Source organism: Callithrix jacchus, chromosome 14, assembly GCF_049354715.1.
Source record: "Callithrix jacchus isolate 240 chromosome 14, calJac240_pri, whole genome shotgun sequence".
Taxonomy (NCBI): domain Eukaryota; kingdom Metazoa; phylum Chordata; class Mammalia; order Primates; family Cebidae; genus Callithrix; species Callithrix jacchus.
The window spans coordinates 59,081,607-59,098,731 of NC_133515.1; the positions used below are offsets into that span (position 1 = coordinate 59,081,607).

The 17,125-nt window shown below is 42.8% G+C and overlaps 1 pseudogene across 1 annotated transcript; it reads right to left on the reverse strand.

The window, feature by feature from the left end:
- Positions 1-9,652: 9,652 nt before the first annotated feature.
- LOC100385227 (serine/arginine repetitive matrix protein 1 pseudogene) lies at positions 9,653-12,801 on the reverse strand (annotated as a pseudogene). The gene has a single exon (XR_013526606.1). The product of XR_013526606.1 is annotated as a serine/arginine repetitive matrix protein 1 pseudogene (transcript).
- Positions 12,802-17,125: the final 4,324 nt, after the last annotated feature.

The following is a 17,125-nucleotide window of genomic DNA, read 5'->3' on the forward strand; positions in this document are numbered from 1 at the left end:
GATGAGCCCACACTCGTCACTTTCTGAGCTTTTGCCTTATATCCTTCAGCATCTGCCACCTTAACAAAAAGGAGATGAGTGGAGACATGGAATGTGAGAAAGTGGTGGAGGGTTGAACTGAGACATGAAGAGGTTAATGATAAGAGAGGAGGAGAAGGAACTAACCCAAGTACTTGCCATGAGCTAGACTGAGCACTGAACTTTATATGGTTGATCATAGGGGAATCAGGTAGTGTTTAACGGTAGCTGAGATGAAATTATGTCTTTTTCTGTTTTTGAAGAATCATTAAAGTATGGATTATCAAATAAGAATAAGTGCCATACTATAATATTGTATTTCCCCCCCGACAGGTGCAGTAGAAAGTCTTATGATAAATGATTCATTTTGCTCTATAGAAATGTGGCAAGAAGTTGCAAGTATATGTTTACAGAATGGCTTTGACAACTTATCTAGCAACATCATGTTCATTCTTCGATCTCAGGCTGCAGTTACAGAAATTTCTGAAGAGGATGAGGCAGTCAACTTAATGGAACATGTGTTTTGGTAGTTCTATATCTCAACCAATTGAGGGAGCTTGTTCAACATTTTCTGTATGCTGGTTCGGCCAACTGATTTTGACATAACAAACTTATAAATAAATCTAGAGTAAGAAGCTCTCAGAAATAAATCACACTACTGTTATGATGACATTTAGATTTGTCTTGGAAATATTTATACCATTGCTTCCTTTTTCCCATATGGTCATTTCTTATATTGAATCTTGATAAAATCCAAGATTATAACTTTGTACAAAAAAGTGTAGGCATTTTTATCTAAGGGCATAAGCTAATGTCCAGATGTAATACTTTCTGGTGATCTAATTTGATAGCAAGAACTGAGGAAGGTGTCGGTAGTATCCTGTCTGTTAGACTGTCTTCCCAAACGTGAAATGCTACAAGCCTGATGACAAGCAGGATTTCATTTCAAGGTTGGACTTGCTGGCAAAAACCTAGAGTGTAATAATGTTGTACTGCTGGTTTGAAGATGTGTCCATGCTTTGATATATATATAAATATGGCAGAGCTCAAACTTCTAGTATAAAAGCTGGGAATCTTGGCATATTATTACTGAGAGAGAGGACCAGTCAAATTTTGCATAGAAGTAGACCTGTGATACCTATAGGTATGAAAAATATAAGAAGTGGTTTTGGATGATTTCAAGTATCTGAGTAAGTATTTGATTGAAAACTCTAAAAGTTCTATGCCATGGACAAGTGTAATATTAAAAATATTTAATGATTAGTATGGCATGGGCACAAATCAAGCAGGACAGGTACCCAGTGAAAGAGAACAGCCTTTAGCCCTTATGCCACACACCAGGACATACTAGCTAAATGTCAGCCTTGACCATGAAACATGGTTAAAATGAGCTGCTGGCTGGGCGAGGTGGTAATCCCAGCACTTTGGGAGGTCGAGGCAGGAGGATCGCTTGAGTTTGAGACCAGCCTAGGCAACACAGTAAGATCCTGTCTCTGTTACTAAAAAAGGAAAAAAACATTTTTCAAGTAAAAAATAAAAATGAGCTGCTATTAGAATAAGAGCAGAAAGCATAACTTTTTCCCCTCCTAAATTTAAATTGAGTATGTATTTTTATGTTACGGTGGTAAGAAGATTAACGGGCAGTCAGACAGCTTCATATTAAAATTGTGGCCCTACCTCTTCCTCATTTATAAAATATGGGCAGTCATCCCTTAGGCTTGCTGTGAGGATTAGTGATAATGTATGTGTATCACTAATATATGTGTATAACATAACAGAGGAACTTAAGAAAAGATAGCTGTAATTTCTACATAATAGGCCCCAGAAACACATTTCTCTCTTAGTTTATACTTGCTAAATCCCATATGTCTATTGATTTGTATTTATATGTTTATCCTTCTTTAAAGTATTTGATATATTGGTGCAACTTATTGCTGATATTAAGCTATCTGTCCACATTCAGATTAGGGTTGCCTGGCTTATCTTATAAATTCAGAAGCATTCAAGCTGAGTTTTTAATTTTTCTATTTAGTGCTAAACAGAGTACTGGATAATTAGAATTCAGCTTTCTAAAGCATAGCATTTTTAAAGTAATACATGTGCATAGTTTTAAAAGCAATATATTACTAAAGGGCTTAGAAAAATAATATTTTAATTTTTGGCCTTCATACTAGCTGTTGAAAAGAGTAGATAAAGGATGGAAAAAGGGAATGGAAAGAGAGATGTATTTCAGCAGCCCTGGTTCTTTGTGTACCAATGGCTTACAACCTGTTTTTTTTCCTTTGAGACCTATCCAATTGATAGAAAGCTGTTATGTGTCCATTGACAGAGCTTAGGAAAAAAGTGTGTTCATGAAAGCCAGGGGGATAAAGTAGACGTATCATCTTAGAGGAAGCTTAAACAGCCACTGTCGTTGTTCTTTTCACTTTGCCTTGTTTTTCCTTTGCTCATTATTATTCCTTCTGAGTTAGAATTGCCCCTGGCAGCTTTCCCAAGGAAAGTAAAAGTTGTCAAATGAATATAAATTTTAAAAAGGCTGGAGATGGAAAATGGAGTTGGGAGGAAGAGCAAGATTATAAAGTTAAGTGGAGAAGGAGAAAGATTGAGTTGTGAGCTACATAGGGCTTTGAAGCTATAAGAGGCTCCATGTAAGCTACACGGAAGGAGGTGTAATGTGGGTCTGCACAGAAACCTGCATTCTAGACCAGCCCCACCATTTTCTAGCTATGTGTGCTTTTCTTCACACTTAAGATAAATTTATTTTGACTAGATAACTCCTCTTGTCATTTTGAACTCTCAAATTCAGTAATTCTGAAAAGGTAGAAATTATTTCCTAGTGCTTCTTGACCTTCAACCTAAATTTGAAATATTACAATTGAACATCAGAATCAACAACATCTACTGAATACCTATTTTGCACACAATTTCTGCTAGGAAGATTACAATTTCAATGGAAAGACACAGCATATTTTTTAAATTACTAATAATAATTCCTTAATTCCTTAGTATTATCTAATAGCCAGTCCATATTCAAATTTTACCAATTGCCTAAAAATGCCTTTTAGCCTTTGAATTGTTCCGATGAAGATTTAACCAGTGTTCGTGTGTTTTACTGGGTCTTGCTCGAGTGAGTCTTCTCTCTTTTCTTCTTCTGCTATGATTGACATAACAGGCGCATAGCAAGGGCCATGATGAATTAAGTTTCTCTGATTTCATATTAGGTTTTCTTTCCACCATATCAGTGAGGAAAGGAAGAAATTTATTCCAAGGTCTAAAAGATTTAATTGTAACTAGTCACATTTTTATTATTATCGTCAAGCATGTTAAATTCATTCATTCAGAAAGGTTTAGAGACATTCTGAAATGGAAATCTAATAAAAATTTTTCTTAATATTAAGAACTTTTCCTAAATCCTGAACTAACTAAGAAATGACCATTAAATTAATCACTTTTTTTAACTTTAAAAGATGAATAAATAGTTACTTTTTAGGTGCCTGGAATTCTGTTAGATTGCTAAAGCATATGTTAAGTTAAAAATCAAAGCAGAGGCCTTATTTTATTATTTTTTTTAACTTTGTACATTTCACAGAAAATTCATACATTTCTTCCATTGTTTCCCAGGAAAAAACAGCATTTAACAAATGTTTGCTGTAACACTACTGAAATTATAAGCTGCCAATTTGCTAGTAGTTACAATTTATTGTGTTTTTGAATAAAAACATATTGGATACATAATAAAGACCTTGTTATTTATATAGTTTTTAAAGTTTTTTTAATTGACAATTATCTACAGCTACCTTCCCTACCTTGAGGATCTGTGTCAGTCTCCTTGATGTTCTTTTTTTAGACTCCAAACAAAAGGTCACTTTCAAATACCTGTAGAGCTCTGGCACTACTGTAAATGAGTGAAATGTATCACAGTCAGGGAAAGGAACATCTAGGGACTTTTCAAAAGCGACAATAGTGATAAATTCCAGGCAATTATTATTATGCAGGATTGTGGACTTGGTGTACCTTGTTGAAAGCTGGAAATGTCGATTTGATGTAAGTAGTCCTGATTTTTCAGAGTACTGTGTGGGCCAAACAAAACACATCTGCAGACCAGACTTGACTTGCAGGTCACTAATTTAAACCTCTGTCCTAAACTGAGGCTAGATTTAATTTCTTATTTCCATCAACTTTATTTTTATGTATTTATTTAGACAGAGTCTTGCTCTGTCACATAGGCTGGAGTGCACTGGTGCGATCTTGGCTCACTGCAACCTCTGCCTCCTGGGTTCAAGCAATTCTCCTGCCTCAGCCTCCCGACTAGCTGGGATTACAGGCACCTGCCACCACACCCAGAAAGTTTTTGTATTTTTAGTAGAAATGGGGTTTCACCATGTTGGCCAGGCTGGTCTCGAACTCCTGACCTCAAGTGATCCACCCACTTTGGCCTCCCAAAGTGCTGGGATTATAGGCGTCAGCCACCACGCCAGGCCTCCATCAACTTTAAAAGAAGCTTTTCGAATGGATAAAGAAAGTAAAGAATTACCATATTTTCTTATTTGGAAAAGCCTGCTGCAGAATACCCAATTTACTGATTTGCTGGTAACAGAAGGGAGGATAAAGGGTACACCTACTATGTGTAAGCCAATCCAGTATGGAGACCATTTTGATTTCTAATGCCGAGGAATGCGGAAGATAGCACAGACATAATTTGTGGGTAGAGAGAAAGGTACAGACTCCTTAAGTAATTCTGACTTCTCCCAACCCCACTCTAAAGAATAAATCTGTAGCACTCTTCCCCAACTATATGCCATAAGCCTGATTAAGAAGCAATATTACAGCTTTAAAACAGAGGCTACAAAAGTACATTTTGAAGATTTGCCTACATGGATCCTTGTCTCTATCCAGTTAGCTCTTTAGTGGAAATTTCACTGTGGCTGTGGGGGGTTTCCATTGTCATGTTGTATATCAAATTGCACCAATAGTCACCACCAAGCATTTTTAGCTCTCCACTGTGGGCAAACTCTTTAAGCTCCCATGTGTATGACTGTGTTAGGGCCATAGTGAGAAGGATCCACCTTTTCCACTCAAGGAACGGTTGTAGGGGTTAAATTCTATTATCTTGCTTATTAGGTCAGATAATAAAGACACCATCATAAATAGAGTGAGCTTTAGGTGGATTTGTGCTTAACGGGAAGTGCATATCACCCTTCCAACACTTTGGTTGTACACAGGTCAGAATGTATGTTAACACATTCCCATCCATTTTCTTTTGGAATTCTTCCTTCACTTCATACTGCTCACATATTTTAATTATACTGTTGTTGTTTTGAGATGGATTCTCGCTCTCTTGCTCAGGCTGAAGTGCAGTGGCAGTATCTCAGCTCACTGCCACCTCCACCTTCCGGGTTCAAGTGATTATCCTGCTTTAGCCTCCTGAGTAGCTGAGATTACAGGCACCTGCCACAATGCCCAGCTAATTTTTGTATTTTTAGTAGAAATGGGGTTTCACCATGTTGGCCCAGCTGGTCTCAAACTCCTCAGGTGATCTGCCCGCCTCAGTCTCCCAGAGTGCTGGGATCACAGCTGTGAGCTACTATGCCTGGCCTGCTCACACATTTTGAAAATTGCATTTTAAAAGCAACCCCAGCAATGAGACCAAATTATCGAAGATTTTTGCCTTTTTTTTTTTTTTCCTTTTTTAACGATGTTTCGCTCTTGTTGCCCAAGCTGGAATGTAGTGGCGCAGTCTCGGCTCACTGCAACCTCTGCCTTTTGTGTTCAAGCATTCTGCCTGAGCCTCCCAAGTAGCTGAGATTACAGGTGTGCTCCACCGCACCTGGCTAATTTTTTATTTTTAGTAGACACAGGGTTTCTCCATGTTCATCAGGCTGGTCCTGAACCCCTGACTACAGGAGCTCTTCCTGCCTCAGTCTCCCAAAGTGCTGGGATGACAGGCGTGAGCTACCTTGCCAGGCCTGCTCACCATTTGGAAAATACACATTTTGGAAGCAGCCCCCAGCAGTGAAACTGAATTATCGAAGATGTTTGCCAAATTGTTTAAAGAGCTATGCGTTTATGAATTAACGATCATGGGTTCTGACTGCCGGCCCTGACCAGTCCAAAGAGCAAACAGTTTATAAAGTCAGCTTGAAAAGTCCGCATGCTGTTTTTGCCCAGCCTCCCTGGGGTGAGTACTTAATGCTGATCAGCATCTAAACACAACATCCAGAAACAGGTTCATGCTGCTACTAGGATCAATAATGAGGATGGCAAAAACATTGGCAGAGAGATTCTAGTGGCCTTCCAGATTGCAGTGCAGAGAACCTGCTTGCTAAGAAACCAAAGATAGGTATTAACCTTGGCATTAGAGAATGTGACTCTCCCTGTTTTCTTGAGTGTGCAGCGACAGGGAGACTGATTGCCAAGGCTATTCCTTTGCCCAGGTTGGTCGCTTAGAGATGGGAAAGACTCCTTTCTGCTATCTGTGTATATAAAGAGTCTCCAAGTTTTTTCTACTCTCTGGGTATGCTTTTTCAGGTGTCAAATGAACCTGATAGTATTTTCTAAGAGATGATCTTCATGCTGACCACTTCTGTAAGGGACAAGCGATCTTGAAGAGCTCCTCACACCAGCAGCAGACACCAGAAAAAGGTGCATATCTTAAACCCAAGTGACACATAAATTAGACATCAGTAAGATTATAGCTACTCTCATTCTCTGATTTGTAATCCATGAAAAATTGCTCATAAAATGAATATTTTCCAAATGAAATAGGACTGAAGTAGTCATTTTGAAGAAATTTTCCTGGGACTGCTCTGTGAAATGAATCACCAACTCCTAACTTATCTGCCTAGTAAATGCTTTTACCAGGTAAAAGCATTTTGCCTAATGCAAGGTATCCCATTGATAAGTATAATAGCAGGGACAGCAAACACTTCTTAAAATTACCTTTGCCTAAATGCTAAATAGAGTATTGAAACTAGTTCTGAGGCTTCACAAGGAAACTGTTAACTAATTTTGAGCTGTATAGATCATGAAGATGCAGAAAGAAAAATTGAAGGAATGAGCTTATTCAATTTGAAAAGAACAACAGTATCGTCACAGTTCTGCTTTTGAGTGTCCAAAAACCCCTCACATTAAGGTTACAACCAACCCTAAGCCACATGAGCCATAGACCTAAATAATAAACAATTCTTATTTGAGACAGAATAATTTGCTGATGATGGAGATAGTGAAGGCTGATATTGGGTGAATAAAAAAAGTTGTAGAAGGAGCTACTCTGAAGGCCTTAAAAATAAACTACTTGCTCTCTTCTGCTTGATATAATTATGGTAGTGTCTGGGTTTTGGAGGAGTCCTTAAGAAAATTCTTGAGATGCTCTTTTTGGAGAAGGCCTGTAACACTCACAGTTACTTAATCCAACAACCATTTCCTGATTACCTACTAAAAGATGAACAAGACATCCTATGTATCTTGTGGGTACTTGCAATCTAGAAGTAAAGTTATATACAAACAGTTGTAATACAACATGGTAAGACTTAAAATGGAAACGTATACAGAACAATGACCCTTCTTGGTTAGGACTGACTAGACTGTGTGCCAGTTTGACTCAGTAGATGGCAGCAGAGATGCCAGCAAGAGATGTCACCTTCAGTGATTTGAATTGTTTTATGGGGCAGAAGTGAGGCTGGTTCTATTGTTTCTCGTCGCATCTTTTCATAGAGTCATATTTTCTGGTTGGAAAGCTTGAGCAGCTCGAGCACCATTCTTGGGGGATTTGTATTCCTAAGAAGATGACCCTTTAAATAAAAAAGTTACTCTATATGAAAATATTTAAATATCCAAGCACTTTTTCATTTTTAGCTTTTCAATGAAACAGGGATGAGGGCGGGGTGAGTGGGGTGAGTCTGGGCCTGGAGAGAGGGCTTTGTTTTCCAAACATAGGATTTATTTTCAAGACACTTCAAAGGCTGTATTGTAGTAGGAGCCTGCTTGTTAGGCAGCGATCCTACACTGTTAGATGCTTGACCAGGCCCCTCGTGGCTTGGCTGACTTTGCTGTTTGTGCTGTTTTCGGTCGAAGCACAGGCTAGCTGAAGAGCTGTCGCTGATGCCGTAACTGTAGCTTTGCAGCCTTTTGGCGTGCCCAGTGTATTCTTCAGGAAACTAAGAAATGTAGACTTAAAAATAACCCCTGCTGGACACCTTGTTGCCAGATTGTGGGGAGTTTGTTTGCCCAAAATCATTGAGATGGTTTCAGAACTAATTGAAGAGAGTGCCTGCTTATTCTGCTTGGACAGTGTTCAAGCCTGGATTCAAAGCGAGGCAATGAGATGAGTACAGAGGTGAAAGCAAGAGGCATCTCTGTATGACTCTGAAGCAGACCCTCGCGAGGAAGTACTTCTGGGACTTCTTTATTATTTTCTGACCGGAACTGGCAGCTCACGGATCCCCACACACCACAGAGCTTTGGAAGGGGGCCTGTGAGCCAAGGTTGAGACTTCTTTCACCTCACAGCTGGGGTTTTATTTAATTTTTTTTTAATTTAGAAATTTATTCTGTTTAATCCACAAGCTTTATATAGCTTTAGTTTAAAACAAAAGATCACAACAAAAACAGTGAAACCAAGACACTATTCCAAAGTCTGGGCCCTTCCAGCCTTCCAAATACAAGAGTTCTGAAAGTTGTCTATACCAACTGGAACAGAAGACAAAAATGTGAGCAGAGTCATGACATTTCATTAAACAAAATTTTATGTAACTGAAGGATCCTACCTGGGGCTCTCTCATTGCCTTTACAAAAGAAAAACAAAAACAAAAAAAAAAATACAAAACCAGAATAGAATGAGTCCAGTGTTCCTAATCAACTTGTTACACATCAATATAAACCCACAGTGTCCTGGCAAACAACATGCTTTCATTTTCTATCTCATCCTAGAGCTTGAATCCTGATTCATTTCAGCAGAGACTCCACAGGCAACAGGAAAGATTGTGGCATTAAAATATTCATTTATATTTTTGTGGTAGTTCAAGAGTGGTCTTATTTCTGGGCAAGCTTACAGACCATACAAGGTCAGAAGCATAACTTAAATGGGTGCTAAGACTCAAATGATAAAAATGTAAAAAAAAGGAAAAACAAAAACAAAAAACCCCTCTGGGAAGAGACAGGGCATTTAAAGGAACCATAAAAATGCCAACAGTATTTAAACCCCCTTTTTTAAAAAGGGAATTTTTTTTTTGGCTTAAAATGTTTCACTCTAAATGAATTATGTCAGCTGTCAATGAAAATGTCACTAATACACCGTGGACACCTTTTGCAATGTAAATCCATGCCCTTTTTTTTACATGGTGAACTTCAACCTAGCAATTATTACAACAGATATTATAGTCTAAAGCTCAAACGCATTTTTAGCAATTTTGAAATTGAACTGCGTACAAACCAAATAAAGTTTACATCATAACAAACATTTCCACCTAAGACTGTGGGGACACTTGGGCCTTCCTCATTCATCTCAGGGCCTTTTCACGTGGGTGCTTTTCTTTTTTTTTTTTTCTTTTTTTTTTTTCTTTTTTTTTTTTTTGAGACGGAGTTTCGCTCTTGTTACCCAGGCTGGAGTGCAATGGCGCGATCTCCGCTCACCGCAACCTCCGCCCACCGCAACCTCCGCCTCCTGGGTTCAGGCAATTCTCCTGCCTCAGCCTCCCGAGTAGCTGGGATTACAGGCACGCGCCACCATGCCCAGCTAATTTTTTGTATTTTTAGTAGAGACGGGGTTCCACCATGGTGACCAGGATGGTCTCGATCTCTTGACCTCGTGATCCACCCACCTCGGCCTCCCAAAGTGCTGGGATTACAGGCTTGAGCCACCGCGCCCGGCCACGCAGGTGCTTTTCTAAGTCATCAAGGTTATCTTCAGCTTCACTTTCAGTCTCCTTCTTTGGCTCTGGCACCGCCACGGGTTCTTCCTGTGCTAATGTGGTTGTGGCAGTTGCAATGGCTGCAGGGGTTAGAGCAGCCGCAGCAGCTGCAGCCACAGCTTTTTCCTTCTTGTGTTTCTTGTGCTTCTTATTTTTTTGTGTGTTTCTTGTCCTTCTTTTTCTTCTTTTTCTTTCCACCTCCTTCTTGATCCAAATTTCTTGGCGGTGATGGGCTTGGTGTCGGGCTTTTGGCCTTTTTGATCCGTACAGCTGGTGACCAGTTTGTAGGCGGTGACTGAGACTGGATGGGGGACGGAGGTGCTGGGGGCTTTTTAACTGTTGGCTCAGGAGACCCAGAGACAGATCGGGAGGATGAGACCCTGTTACAGACTGTGGGCTTGGTGAAGCAGCCTTTTTTATCTTTTTAGGTTCCGGAGTCCTGGCGACTCTCCTAATGGGCCTAGTACTTGGAGATGGGGACTGTCTTCTTTGGGGTGATGAGGACGCTCCTCTTCGAACAGGTGGAGGACTTGAGGAGGTCTGAGGAGCTGGAGGCCGTGGTGAGGGCAAATGCCGTTTGTTTGGTTGTGGTGATCGGGCCTCCCGCATAGACCGGCTTGGGGAAGACCCTTTCCTATGCTTGGATGATAATGAAGGTGAACGTCTCTTGGTGACTGGGGAGCTTCTTTGTTTGGGAGGTGGAGAATGGGAGACCTGATGCTTTGGTGATGGAGATGGTGATGCGCTTCGTTTAGGAGGGGGAGGAGGAGAAGCCGTTCTTCTCTTTGGAGGTGGAGAAGGAGAGTATCTCCTCTGTATTGGAGGAGAATATCTTCTAGGAGAAGGTGAGCGCCGACGTGGAGGTGGAGAAGGAGTCCTTCGTCGTGGTGGTGGTGTGGGAGACCTGCGCTGTCGAGGAGGAGGGGTGGGCGAAGGAGACCGTCGCCTTCTGGTGGGTGGTGGGGTTGGACTTCTCCTCCGTCTACCACTTTTAGTCACTGGCGATTGCCATCGCTTTCCCATCTGCATCCGAGGGGAAGTCTCTTTTTGGCGCTGTCGTGGTGATGGAGAGGCACTCTGGGAAGGGGAATGTCTCCGCCGCCTGCCAACCTCACCATTCTTCACATGGGATCTCTTGGGTCTTTCATCTTGTGAGGAGGAGGAGGAGCCAGAGTCAGATGAAGACTGCTGGTTTTGTCGTCGGTATTGGCGTCTCTGCTGCACAGAATCTGCTGCAGCCATTTTGCCACCTTTATCTTCTTCCGATTTAGATAACTCTACTTTTCTAGGCTTCGGTGCTGGTGAAGGGGATTCTCTTTTCTCAGTACCTTTATGTTTTGTTACTGATGTTCTCCCTGGAGACATGGAAACACGACTTTTTCTTGTACAGTTTGACTGCTGGGGTGTTGGGGAATGCCGAGTTTGGGGTGGTGGAGTTGCAGGAGGTGATGGCCTGTGCCTTCGCCTTAGAGGACTTGCTGAAGGAGATAACCTACGAGTTTTTCGAAGGGGGCTGGATGTCCTCTTGGGCGGTTTCTTTGGTGGTGACCGGGAACGAGATGAAGAGGATGATGAGCTACTCCCAGACAAGGATGCTGACGAACGTCTTCTTCGTCTTACTGGTGATCTGCTGCTTCTATGCCTTGGTGGAGGAGGCATTCTCCTTGGTGGAGTTCTTCTTCGAGGAGATGGCCGCCTTCTTGGGCTTGGCCACCTTCTAGGTGAATATGATCTCGATCGAGACCTATGGTGCCATCTAGGTCGAGTGTGAGAAGGAGAGCGGGACCGCGTCCAGGATCTTGATTTGGAGCGTGACCGAGATCGTGGTCGGGTCTTTTCCTTCTCCTTTTCTTTTTTGGAATTTTTTTCTGCAGAAGGTTCTTTAGGCTCTGGTACAGGTTCAGGTTTGGGAACTTTCAGAATGTCACTAGTAGAAGTGGCCTCTTGTACTGAAGGTTCTTTTACTTTCACTGAAGGTTCTGGGAGCTCTGGAGTTTTTTCCTTCTTTTCTGGAGCAGGGGAAGGACTCCGGCTCTTGGTTCTGTGACCGGGAGATCGAGAATGACTGCGCTTCTCTCTCTCCTGACAGGGGAAGGTCGTCTTCTAGGGGAAGGAGATCTGGATTTGCGTCTTCTTGGGCTACGAGACCTCTCCCTTTTTTCTCTGCTGCTTTCTTTCTCTTCCTTATCCCTTTTATCTTTGTCTTCATCTTGCTTTTTCATAAATGCCCATTTTTCTTGTTCAATCTGTCTTTGTTTTATTTCTTCTTTCTTCAGCTCTAGGAAAGCAGAAGGGATTCCCGCGACGTTTTCTTGTGCACTTAGCAGCAGGGGCCACAGTTCTCCCATAAATTCTCGAGCATTTTTTCCGTTTAAAAATCCAGTCAGGTTGATTTGCATCATTTTGTAGTCTGGATTCTTCACTTCCAGCTGGTTGAATATAAACTCAATCACAACATCATCTTTAAACCCACGGATTTCCGTTACTCTTTTTGTTATCCAAGGCTTTATAACTTCCAAATTTACTTTGCTCGTGCCCACCTTTTTTTCTAGGCATTCTGCAAATTTCAGCTGCTTCAGTAGTTTCTTCTGTTTGTCGCTGAACCGATTATCCTGTTCTGCACATGTTCCGCGGAAGAATCCCGCGTCCATCTGCCGCCTCGCTAGGACATACAGCTGGGGTTTTATTTGTCGTCTTTGTTCCTCAGCTCTCTGTCCATCAAAAACAAGATAATGAGCTTGTTGGTCAAGCAGCTTGTAATTTCCCCAGGTCAGCTGAGTGTCTAGAGGAGGAGAAACAAGGCCTAAAGGTTCCTGAGTAGGTGAATACATTTGGGAGGACAGAGAATTATTTGTAAGACGGAGTATCTCAACCTCAGCACTATTTTGGATGTGATGATTCTTTGTTATGTGAGGCTGTCCTGTGGCCTGGCTGATACAGGACACTAGATGCCAGTAATCACCTCCCCATCCCAGCTCCCCTGGTTATCAGAAATGGCTTTCAGCCATGTCCAATCACTGAGGCGATTCTCCTGGCTCAGCCTCTCAAGTAGCTGGGATTAAAGGCATGTGCCACCATGCCTGGCTAACTTTTTTGTATTTTTAGTAGAGACGGGGTTTCTCTATGTTGGTCAGGCTGGTCATGAACTCTATAGCACCACTAGTGTGAGTTTGCCTCATGAGTGTAAAAACTCTACCATTCCACAGTTAAATATCATAATTACTCGGTGGTTCTGTAGAGAGGGTTAGAGACAGCAAAGGAAGGGCCTAGACCTCCCTTATTTCTTTCTCCAACATAGATCACTACTTAGCATTGCAGATCCAGAAAGCATCTTAAGCTACGTGTGTGGAAATGAACAAACAAAACAAAACAGGCCTTACCTCACTTTCAGCTCATAACTCACAAATCTAAGGGATTCTTTTTTTTTTTTTTTTTTTTTTAATTGAGATGGAGTTTTTCTCTTGTTCCCCAGGCTGGAGTGCAATGGTGCAATCTCAGCTCACCACAACCTCCATCTTCAGGACACAAGCTATTCTCCTGCCGCAGCCTCCTGAGTAGCTGGGATTACAGGCATGAGCCACCGTGCCAGGCCAGGGATTCTTGGTAAGAAAGAAGTAACTGGCTGGGTGCGGTGGCTCACACCTGTAATCCCAGCACTTTGGGGGCCGAGGCGGGTGGATCACGAGGTCAAGAGATCGAGATCATCCTGGTCAACAAGGTGAAATCCCGTCTCTACTAAAAATACAAAAATTAGCTGGGCATGGTGGTGCGTGCCTGTAGTCCCAGCTACTTGAGGGGCTGAGGCAGGAGAGTTGCCTGAACCCAGAATGCGGAGGTTGTGGTGAGCCGAGATCGTGCCATTGCACTCCAGTCCGGGTAACAACAATGAAACTCTGTCTCAAAAAAAAAAAAAAAAAAAGAAGAAGAAGAAGTAACTGATGGCCAGGCACAGTGGCTCATGCCTATGCCTATAATCCAAGCACTTTGGAGGCCACGGCAGGCGGATCACCTGAGGTCGGGAGTTCAAGACCAGCCTGACCAACATGGTGAAACCCCGTCTTTATATATATTAAAAAAGTAACTGATGTGCTCAGATTTCTTTGGTAGGCATAAGCATATCACCTTCAAGCATGAGCTGCCTGCCTTCCGAACTCTGCAGACCGCCTCTTCTGCTCTCTGGGGCACATTGGCTTCTCTGTTCCTGGGATTAACCTTTCTGCTTCCCACCTCTTGATCCCTTTCTATCTTCAGTTAGGAGCCCAGTCAGAGTCTCCAGGCCATGGGAACGCTTGCCTGGAAGAGTGGGAACCAAAGTGCCCTCAGTGGCTTTAGAATGTGACTTGTTATTGCATCCAGTTGTGCCTTTTGCCACAGAGGATGATAAAGATGGCTGTAGTAGGTGAGAAACTGGCATCACCCTTAAACTGACTGACATTCAAACCAAGATTTATTACAGAAAGCTACAGAGATGATAGGATTGAAAACATGACCTTCTGCTAGAAAGCTGGTGGCTCCCTCCTTCCTCGTCTTCATTTCCCTTTCACCTCTCATTAACCTTGAAGAAATATTAAAGATGAACCATAAAGGATCACTGAACAGAGAACCTTATAAATGTTTTCTACTTCTGCTTGAGACAACAAAAAGAAATTAACACAGGATGTGAAAACTAAATTATTGCAGGGAGAGATTTTTGATAGTTGAGGTTTGTGAACTTCATAAGGGGCGACAGTACCAAAGGTGGGTTTGTTGTCGTCTTTAAAGGTATTTAAGAATTGGCTGTGCCTATATCTGGCTGATTGATTGAGGAAGGGTGGGTCGTGCAGGGGAAGGGATCACCTTTTCAGTCCCCCTGCTCTGATGCTTAGATGGCGCAATACACATGTTGTGCTTGAACATGAGGTGCACCGAACTTAATTCTCTAAATAAGGACTTGGGCAATGTTCTTCACGGTGTGCGTTACCTGACCAGACTCAACAGATGATGATCTTTTCTCTGCCTTCAGCAGTGCTCTGCACATTTACATCATAAACAGCGTTGTGGGTAGGGCTCCCCCAGCAGATGACTCTGAGACAGGGGTTATGTGCAGGCTGTTGATAAGGAAGTGCTCTCCGTACCCACACCGTGGAGGGGAAGAGTAGAAAGCCGGGTTGGGCAGAGGGAGAAGCTGAGCTCTGAAGCAGTCCCGACAAAGAGCTCAGCTGACCACTTGAAATGCACTAAAGCTGGGAGGGCTCTTCTGAGGTATCCCCAGTTGGACTATTAAGCCAGGCCTTTAGACTCCTGTGGATGAGTCACTGGATGGGGTCTGCCACTGGGAGTAGGCATGACTTGGGCAGGGTGGTTTCCTTCAACCCAGGGAGTCTCGAGAGTGCTGATGGCCAAGGATCTTGCTCTGGCAGCTTTTCCACCATGCAGAGGAATAAACCCTTCATTCATGAAAGGGGATCTGGGGAACATCACAGCATCCACCATAAACAGCTTCCCCTGGCTGCTACTTGGGTCTGAGTCTTGCCTTCACCCTTTACATAAGAAGCCTTTTCCTCCAGGAACATATTTCCCTTCCCCTCGTTCCGACCCACCCCTTTGCCACCCCAGTACAGGGAGTAAGTGCAGAGCCACAGATACTGTTTGTTCAGAATTTATTCTGTCCTCCCTCATCTTCATTTCCCTCTTTCACCTCGCATCAGGCAGATTCTCAGCCTTCTGATAGCCACCTAGATGGCACGCTAAATGTCAAGCTGATTTCTTCCTCTTTGGAGAGTTTTCATTCTCGCTTTTGGGGCTGCAAATTCCCTCTCTGTCCTCTGCAAACACCTCGTGGATGAATCCGCAGGGCAGTAGCACACTCAACAGATTGCTGGACTGCAGCCTGAGTGAGCTGAGGCACTCGTTTGCAGGAGCCCATCAAGGCCTGTTTCCTCCATTAGTTCTCCAAAAGAGAGAGAGGCCATAGAACCGAATGATCTCCATCGCTCCTTCTAACTCCAGCGTCCCATACTGTTTTGATCTGAAGAATTTTCACAACAGGAAATGGCAACAAAAAAGATGCCAGATTCCCGAGTCTTTGCTGCTTCTCTCACCCACACAGAATACCAAAATCTCCTTTTCCAAATAAGTGCAAGATGTGGGATTAATTATGGCATAGCCTGAAGTGTCTGGGGGCATGAAGTTTTAAAACCCCAGGACATTTTGGAAACCAGTCTGTATTGAAATCAGCACGTTCTCAGCAGCTCGTGTTGCTGCTGTACCTAGCATGTCTGTGAGGCTCCTGTGTAAGGGTAAGTGAAGGTGATCAGGACTTGAGTTGGGCTGTATTTGAAATGCACAGAGAAGCACACTGCAGCAAGAGAGGTTTCCTGCTGGCTTCATTCTAGTGGCCTCCTTCCCCATTTATGAATCTTAATTTAAATGGATTTAGCTGTCACTGTTGGTATTTTCTGTAGCAAATTTTTTTTTAAAGGCGTGAGGCACAGTCACAGTCAACACTGGCCCTTAGAAGGAACTCGGCTCAGATACCAGGTAGAGACCCCCCCTTCAAACTGTCCTTTCTGTTCCAGGCTGGGTGTCTCCTTCAGTAATGACAGCCTGATAAGTGAGTGGCACACGGTAAAGACAGAGAAGGTAGAAGCAGGAGAGAAAAGGCTAGTGGAAAAGTGAACTTGGCTGTTCAGAGGGCAGAGCTGAACTTATTTGCATAGTAACGCAGGTGTGGTTACTTATTTATGAAACACATTTCTTATGAGGTGTGGAAAATAGGTTACCTGTGAACCTGATTCCTGGCCTAGAACGTTCACCAACAGCAGCCAGAGTCCAGCAGGGACCCCTCTCCCAAACCCGTAATTTCACCTCTGTAACTCCCTGCAGAAGCAGCAGAAGGCAAAACGTCTTGTTTATTTGTCTTTCCCTCCCGGCGAGACTCCCAGGTCCTAAAGAGCCAGGTAAGTATTTGGTCACCGTTGTTTTCCTTGGTACACAGCAGGCCTTCGGTAAATAAAGTACATGCACGCGTAATGAATGAGCATCAGTAACCTGCTGAGTGACTTGGCAGTGAAGGTTGTAGCACCTGGAAGTTGGAGGCAGGTAAATAGAAAAGAGAAGGAGAGGTTTTTGGATCTCCCAGACTTAGACACCTACCCTGAAGTGAGAGGAGGGAGTCATGTCTCAAGCCTGAGAACGAGAAAGGAACCATCTGAAGTAGAT